Below are 8,875 nucleotides of genomic sequence, written 5' to 3' on the forward strand. Positions count from 1 at the left end.
GGACAGACGAAAGGGGACAGACAGGACTGGGTTCAAACCCTGATCAGGAGCAAATCAGAACCCGTTGGCGCCAAAAGAACGGGCACAGCTAAGTCACGTGAGTAATCATGATAATTTAGATCTGTTTGATATTCAAACATATCCTGTTTTTTCTGTCTTTCATGTTTTGGTTCTGTTATATGGTTATAGTTTGTTCATCATAGTTTTCCTCCTGTCCATGAGTAGAAATGTTTCTTGCGTTGTCTCACTTTCATGTTTTGTACTGACAGAGCGAATTGGTGTGCTTGCATTAAATTTCAAGGCCTCGTCGTCTTGTGTAGTCTCTCTTTCTTGTTTTGTTCTGTTTGAACGATCGGTGTTGCTATCCACACCTATCGATTTTGTTTTGAATCTACATTTATGCGATCCGATCGTCTCTTTTACATGTTTTGTTTAGTAGTCAGTTTGAGACAATTCACAATGCATCATCTCCCTTGACCTCTGTTATTCATGTTTTGTTTGTTTAGATCTGTCGTTGAAACATGATGCTGTCCAGCCTGTGTCAGCGTAGCCTCGATGTCTTTGAATTCTCGGGATGTTCGTCAATTAGCATGTTCTGTTCCTGTAGACTATCCGCCGCCAATTCCTTTTGTGTCAAGAGATCCTTTGGTAAGGTCTGAATTTGTGTCGACATGAATTGGATGCACTGATATATATTTTTTTAATGTTATGTTAAGTTAGTGTTCCCGCATTACATCTCACTGCCCTTTCACGATGACACTCTTGTTGCTGTCTGCTATCGGTCATGTTCCCTGCTTTGCATTTTTTTGTTCACTAGGAGTTAGTTTCTCTTCCACTATATCCTGCATTGTCCTACTTTCATGTTTTCTTCATTTGGATGGAGTTAGTATTTCAACAAGATGAAGCAGGGACGGTCATTGAGATTTGATGTCTTTGAAATCCCGGTAAACTTCCTTGTTCTTTTTCCGTACTCTATCGGATAGCGATTGTATTTCCTGTAAATCAAGGCTTCAACTAAAATGTTGTGTTTGGATGAAGTTCCACTGGATGAGGACAAAACCAAATTGTTGAGGTGACATTTCTCATCTTTTTGATGTATTCTCGCTCGATTTTCGATCCATCCTCTGTCTAAAATATCTTTTTGTATTAAAAAAAAAGGAAAAGTGAGGTGAAGAAGTATCAGGTGCGCCTGAGATCACCTGAAGCGAGATTTACTTCTCGATTCACTTCTTTCTTCTTTTTGTGCGTTTGAGGCCGGACGCCATTCTGTCCTACTATGTCCTGACCGGCAGGCCAGACAAAATCCGATTCGTACGTGGTTTTTTTAATCGGGCAAAATGTCGTCTGACATCAAAAGCATTCCGGTTCCGTGAAATGAAAAACGTCCAGGCCGCCATTCAAAGAAGTTCAATGATTTGCAAAAAAAAGAAAAAGCAGCCGTCTCTTCTGAAGTTCAAAGTCCAAAAAACCTTTTTTGGTTCTGTTTTTTTTCCCCAGGCCTTCAACAGACCATCTCAAAATATACTCCTCACGGGAACATACATCAATATCAATCTAAAACAAGATACCCCCAACACTGTCATATATTCACTCCAAAATACAGCAGAAGGCCCACAGATCAAATAAAAAAATCTGCCTAAAAGCAGTCCTACTTCATTTGACAATCTTCGTTACAATTTCACTTTAAAAATAAACCTACTCGCCAGGTGATCTCCAATATGACCTGACACCACTCTCGACCTACTGCTGTATTTTATCACGGTCCTTAGCCTGCCGTAGCCTATGACGGCCTGTCTTGAAAAAAAACAACTAAAAACAACAACAGCTCTCATTATCATCAGCCAGTAGGGACCGATTCAGATGTTGATTGACACATTGGTGAGCCAATGACGTTCCCAACATCATTTTATGTCATTTTAATGGCTTCATTGCAATAGAGCCAAAATGGAATGTGTGTAAATACCATCCATTTTTCAAAGGATTATCACGCACAGGCGTGCACAATCGTGGTTTGACTTTTGGAAAGAGAAGTCAAACATTTACAACTCTGTCACAATGTCTAAATATTGTCCAAAGTCAAATTTTTGGCCACTTTTGGAAACGATCTACTAAGGTCCTTTCTTGGTACCCTGAACACTTCACGAGGAAAGAGTTCATTCGAGTACCGGGCTATTTATTTTGTTGGACTTTTCCACTCCAACATGTGTTTCTTTTGAAGTAGCACCTGCCCTCGAGGGTCTTCTTCTGAGCAGCCATGTTAGGATCTGACACACTTCCTAACACCAGAAAGCCCCACCTGGGGTTTGAACTGGGCACAGGTGTGGTGATTGGACACACCTGTGCCCAAATATTCCGTACCCTTTAAGAAAGACTTTTTTTGTCTCATGGTCATCTCTTATTTTGTCTGCCATTGTCATCCTGGTTTGTTTGTGTTTTCTTCTCGTTTAATTTGTTACTTTACTCATTGCAGTTTCTAGTTTTGGTCATGGTTTTAAGTTTGAAGTTTGTCAAGTTTGCTTTTTGTTTCTAGCTTCTTGTTTGGACATTGTGTGAGTTGCTTTGTTTTTGCTACTTTGGTACTGGTTTATTAATAATTACATTCCTTTCCCTCTAGTTTCAGGCTCCCCCACATGGGTCCGTCATCTACCCCTCAAACCCTAACAACCGAGAACAATTCTTGAGGAACTTTTCAAAAAGTCGTGAGAGAGGGAGCGGGGTACGTACGTATTCCTTTATTTGTGTTTTCTGCCGTGAGATCAATTCCTGGTGCCTTTGGAGTAGTACCTATCTACTAGGGTCTTTTGTTGACGACAGTGAACCGTTTAAGAGGAACTTTTCACAGAGTTTTTGCATGTACCGGAGTACGTATTATTTGGGGTATTCCGGTACCTTGAGTTTGGCACCTTTCCACAAGGATCTTCTGTTAAGTACCCTGAACTGTTCATGAGGAAGCTGATTTTGTCAGGTACCAGAACAGGAAACAGGGAGCAGAACCCAATCGCATAACGTTACTCACAGTTTATCGGGGAGCAGACGAACGAGCGCACACCCGATCTGGGGATCGTTGGTCGCGGAAGTAGATTGCTCGGTACAAGGAAGTGGTCAAAATCAAACAAATCGGGCCGAGGACACAACAGGATCAAAACACGGGCAAAAACAGGGATTCTCAGGGCTTGCCGCGTCAAAACAGAGTTTCGCAGACGCTCCGACAAAAGGCGACTCACGAGACAGCGTTTGAGGAGTCAGGGAACAATCTGTCTACGCGTCTCAGCTGGTGTCCGTGGACGGGGCCAATTGGGCGCCGTGCCAAACGTGACAGAACCTGGCGCCCCACGGCGGGGACCAATTGGGCGCCGTGGCAACCGTGACAGAACGGTTCACGAGGAAGCTGATTTACCCCACCTACAGCATTGTCTCGTGATAAAGAAGTCCTCGGACCGCAATGTCGATGGGATACTTGCTGGGAAAGGAAGGAGATGCAGGTCTGAAGCCAGGATTCATGAGCCGTCCATATTGATCCTTCCCGGTTCCCGTTTTTGCTTGAATGCTTGTTCCGTCAAAGGAGATGAGGGAATCCAGAGATATCGACGCGTGCCGTCGGATATCGTCCCGTACGGTCAAAGTGGGAGAGAACGGATCGGCACCTCTCCGTATCTAGCCAGCGGCGAAGGTCATCCTCGTCTCTTGCTCATCCTGAAGCCGCCTTTTCCTATTTATTTTGGATCCCGGGATGAATATGCAAGCAGCTCATCAATATTTCAATACCCCGATTCCCCGTCTCATGCTCGAGTCACCGGAAATCCGAGGTGATCACGACGGGAACGGATAAACAAACTTCCTGCGTTCTTTCTTGGATTGGAACGAGGTCGCGTGTTAGACGTCTGCAGTAGCACGAGATCGCTCTCGACCGTCAGGTCACCCTGCCTGTTTTCGGGCCTCTGTTGTGGTCTTTTCTTTCAGGACCTGCCACCCCGTCTTACCGTAGAGGTCGCGAAAGTCGGGTGAGTGGCGGAAGTGTGCACGCCTGCATCACATTTCACCTTGATGAAGGCAGTCCGACGTAAGGACTCCTTCCAACAGTCGTCAAATACTTTCCTGACCTTGGAGTTCGCTTCCTTGTTCTTAACTTCAATCTTCTTCTGAAGTCCTTTAACTTTCTCTTACTGGCCCACGTCTCCCCGCAAGATGCCGTCTCGGCTCCTCCCATGGGCGTGCCGAGCGGTTGTTTTGCACCCAATCTTCTCACGACACAGCGCCTTGATCTCTGACTTCCCAAAACAACATCTCCGTCCTGCGTCAGCAAATCCACGAGTCCTGTGATCAAAATTCCCTGGACAAAATATTCAGCATTTCGAACAGACTGCTCTGACCTTGTACATTCAACTAAAGCCCACTCGGTGAAAATCTTCATTGCATTAAACTGAGTCAATCGTATAAAATCCTTTATAGTAAAATGTATAAAATCCTTTAATAGCCACCATTTTTTTACTTTATTATACTTACGGCAATGGACTCTGCCATATGGCGTGAAATATTTTACTGGACGTGAAATGGGAAACGGCTAAAGTGAAGGAATCCGGGGTGTCTTGAAAAAGAAGGAATGGGTTGACGGTTGTGTTTGGTGGTCAGGTTTGAAAGCTTCGGATTCAAAAAAGGTGGCGTGCCTTTCGCTCGCACAATTCAAAGGGAATAAGTCAAGCGAGCGCTAGCATCCCCTCCAACGTAGCGTAGCGGTCTCCGGGGGACCGGCCCCCGGCGGCCTCGGCTCTTCATCGGGGAAGCGTTGCCCACAGAGGCCTCCCCGGCTCCTCTCCGGAGACTCCGGAGTCCGAACTCCTGGCGGACGAGTCGCATACATTCCTTTTCCGTTTCATTGCTTCCGGAAAAGTCGTGAGCCCCGTGCAAACCAGGAAGAGCTCGGCCTCTGACCGAGGATCGGTGTTCAGGGGGGGGTAGCATCCCGGCCAGAACACTACGAGGACTCATGGATCTGTTTGAGCCTGCTGGTAAACACGGACCATTTCATTCGCCCGGCACTGATTTTTCAACCCTATCGATTAATCATGCATAAATAACCACATCAAGAGGACTAAAACAAATTTGACATATCCTGTCGGTGAAGCCAAATCTATCCGGATACAGAAGCCGTATCCCCCTAGTCCAAGGTGACGAGAGTCAAGAACACACCAAACATTCATTACCCATCGCTCATCCGATGCTGATCCAGAAGATGAAGCCCGCAGCACAAACAAGGGCTAAATTGCCATGCCATGCGACCTTCCATCAGAAGAGAGACTCGACAGCCTACGTTGGTTTACCCCCTCCTCGTCATATGCGTCACTATTATTCTTCCGGTCAAAATCCTTCTATAAAGCTTTCCTACCACACTCAACAGACTTGCACTTCTCAAATTTCTACACACTGACTTTCCGGACAAATTTTCAACATGTTACCTCGTGTTTACTATGTTTGTGTACTGTAATGCTAAATGTAATTCACCCTAGTCATCCTGGAAGGGGGATGACCGCTTGTGAGGTCCTTTCTCAAGGTTTCTCTTTTTCCTCACGCTGAGGTTTTGAGTTGTTCCTTGCCCGCATGTTGGTTTAAGATCAGGTCATTGTGTCATTGTAATCCTGTGCAGTCCTTTCAGACATTTTTGTGATTAAGGGCGTCGGAAATACATTTGACTTGACTTGAATTTTACTGGCATTGCAATAGGGCCAAAATAAATGTGTGTAAATGCCATCCATTTTTCAAGGGATTAACACACACAACTAGGCACAATCATGGTTTGACTTTTGCAAAGAGAAGTCAAACATTTTCAACTCTGTCACAATGTCTAAATATTGTCCAAAGTCAAGTTTTCGGCCACTTTTGGAAACCATCTACTAAGTTCCTTTATTAATACCCTGAACTTTTCACAAGGAACTTTTCAAAGAGTTTATTAAATTACCGGGCTACTTATTTTGCTGGACTTTTCCACTCCAAAATGTGATTCTTTTGAAGTAGCACCTGCCCTCGAGGGTCTTCTTCTGAGCGCCCATGTTAGGATCTGATAGACTTCCTACCATCAGAAAGCCCCACCTGGGGTTTGAACTGGGCACATGTGTGGTGATTGGATACACCTCTGCCCAAACATTTTGCAGCCTTTAAGAAAAACATTTTTGATTTTTTTAGCTCATTGTCATCTCTAAGGTGGGTAAATGAACCCAAATAATTGTTTCAAATGTTGTTAAAAAGACAGACCTGACACGGAAGATGACCCAAAATGTAACCTCACTGTTCATGTAGAAGTTGTATCCTTTCCATGATGTCCTGCTTATATGAATTAGGAGGAGCAAACTCGTCAACAACACCAAATTTGACTCTCTTTCTCTGCAATAGGTGAAAACATGCCTGTATATTGATCCAAGTGGTTTTCCTTATTAAGGAACTTAGCAATTGGCAAATAAATCACGGGATAGCAAGGCAACACTGTTGGAAGTCAAACTGCAGAACTTTTGGCCTAGCGTGTGATGTCATCCACTCTGCTGTTGCTAAACGACGACACAGCACCCCGGGGCCATCCTGTTCATCTGTTAATAATTAACACAAGGATACTGTTCAAAGTGTGAATTTCCCTATGGGATGAATCAAGTATCTATCCATCTATCTATCTAGACATCTATCTATTCAGACATGAAATCTATCTAAAGAAGTCGTACTCGGAACCGGGTCCGTTTCTAGCGTCCGGTTCGAAAGGAGTCGAGCGGTCGGGCCGTGATGGATGCCCCGGCGGCAGTCGGGTGGAAGCGGCGCAGGAGGCGGTCTGGCGGGGACGACGAGACCCTCCGTCTAGAATATGTGAAATCGTATTTAACCCTCCTGAAGGTGTCAGGCCTGTGGGTGGAATCGATCCGCCCGGAGGATAAAGAACGGCGCCTCTTCAATGTTTCACGAGCGGCGTCGGCTCCGCGCGTACGGGAAGGTCGGCGCCGAAGCCCTTCCTCAACCTCTTGGCGGAGGATTGATAGAAGGCCGATTGCAAATTTGGTGGGGGGACCCCACCCCACCTTGATGAGGACAGAAAGAAGCTTCCCATTGCAATCAACGGCTTATGTTTACGTGCAGAAAAGAAGCCTTTGTCAGGACATTTTGGACAGCACCCCGTGTCCCATGTCAGCTCACCGTCCATTTCTCAGCATTTATACCGCCATTACCTTTTTTCAGGGTAGGCTTTGTTTCCGAGGTTTTGGTTTTGTATGTTCACGGATGACTTTGTCGATGATTTTGTGATTGAAAAACATCGTTTTTTGAAGCACCTTGTCATGCTTTCTGCTTCCTATCCACCGAAAATCACATCATTGTGTTCTGCAGTCTTATTGGCTAAAGAGTCACCCCACCCCTTTTTACCGCATGCGCATCACATGTGACGTCATCCACTCCGCTGTGGCTAAACGACAACACAGCACCCTGAGGCCATCCTCTTAATCTGTAAATAAACAACAAAAGGATACTGCTGGAAGTGGGAACTTCCCAAAGGGGAAGAATAAAATATCTATCCATCTATCTATCCATGGTATCTATCTATCTAGACATCTATCTATCTATCATTAATAACGTTGTGGTCCATGTTGTACGCGTACGTAAAATATCTTCTAAAGTACGGTACTTTTAGTTGGTTGATGGTTTGAAATCTTGGAAGGAGGGAATATAGTGGAGGAAGAGCGTCAAATTTAGTGAAAATGTGGACAAATTCAACTATAGCTCTTAACCATACAAAACACTCGTTACGTTTCCATCATATGTTTTTTTGCAGGGATTTGGAAATTCAGGAAGAAAAATCAATGGAATTTCTCCTATGACCAGCAGAGGGCAGCAGAGCCTGTTCAAAGCAAGCAGCCTATTGGAAAGCATTGAAGGAATTCGCTTCCTCGCTTCCGTCCTTTCTTTGCTTTCTTTGTGGAGGGCAGTTGGTGAAAAGTGTCCCTAGGGGGCGCGCCTTCACTGTTCTTTCTCACAGTCAGCAGGTGGTTTCACGATGTCGCTTCGGAGAGACCCGATTTGACCTACTGCAGCGCCATTTTCCTTTTGGATTGATAAGGTGAGGACGTCTCCGTTTCTTCTTAATAATTGAGTGGCGTTAAGATGCGATCACACGTCTTCTTGCCCCAGTTAAGTTTAAAATCTGAAGTCTTTTGATGTTGTTGTTGTTGATTGTTATTTCTCAACAATGTCAAGAATGTTTGGAATTCAATGTGCCGGTTTTCACCACGCCGACATCAACAACCTAAAAACACATGGCATACTTTCCAGTTTGTCACATTTTAATAGAATAGAATAGAATAGAATATACCTTTATTGTCATTGTCCTCCCTCTCTCTTTTCTCTCTTTCTATTATCACTTTTCTCCTTTTCTTTTGCTCCTTTTTCTCTCCTTTTTCCTCGCTCTTCTTTTTCTCCTTTCTCTCTCACTTATTTACCCCCTTTTATCCTTTCTCTCTTTCCTTTCTCAGTCTCTCACTTTTCTATTGTCTTTCTCCCCTCTCTCTCTCGCCCTCTCTTTCAATTCCTCTTTATTTCTCACTTTTTCTTTCTCTCTCATTCTCTCTCATTCTCTCACTTTTTTATTCTCTTTCTCCTCTCTCTCTCTCTCTCTCTCTCTCTCTCTCTCTCTCTTTCTCTTTCTCTTTCCCCCTTTTCTCTCTTTCTCTTCTCTATTTCTCTCTTTCAGTTTCTCTCTTTCTTTTTCTCCTTCTCTCTCTCTACTTTCTTTTCTTTCTTTGTCTGCTTATGTTATTTATTTTTCTTCTTTTCTCCTTTATTTCTCTTCTGTCTGTCTGTGTTTTTTTCTCGTCTGTTCAGCTTCTTCCATTTGTCCATTACCAGTGATTCC

Source organism: Urocampus carinirostris, chromosome 6 (assembly GCF_059441175.1).
Source record: "Urocampus carinirostris isolate Australia breed hairy pipefish chromosome 6, RoL_Ucar_1.0, whole genome shotgun sequence".
Lineage (NCBI taxonomy): Eukaryota > Metazoa > Chordata > Actinopteri > Syngnathiformes > Syngnathidae > Urocampus > Urocampus carinirostris.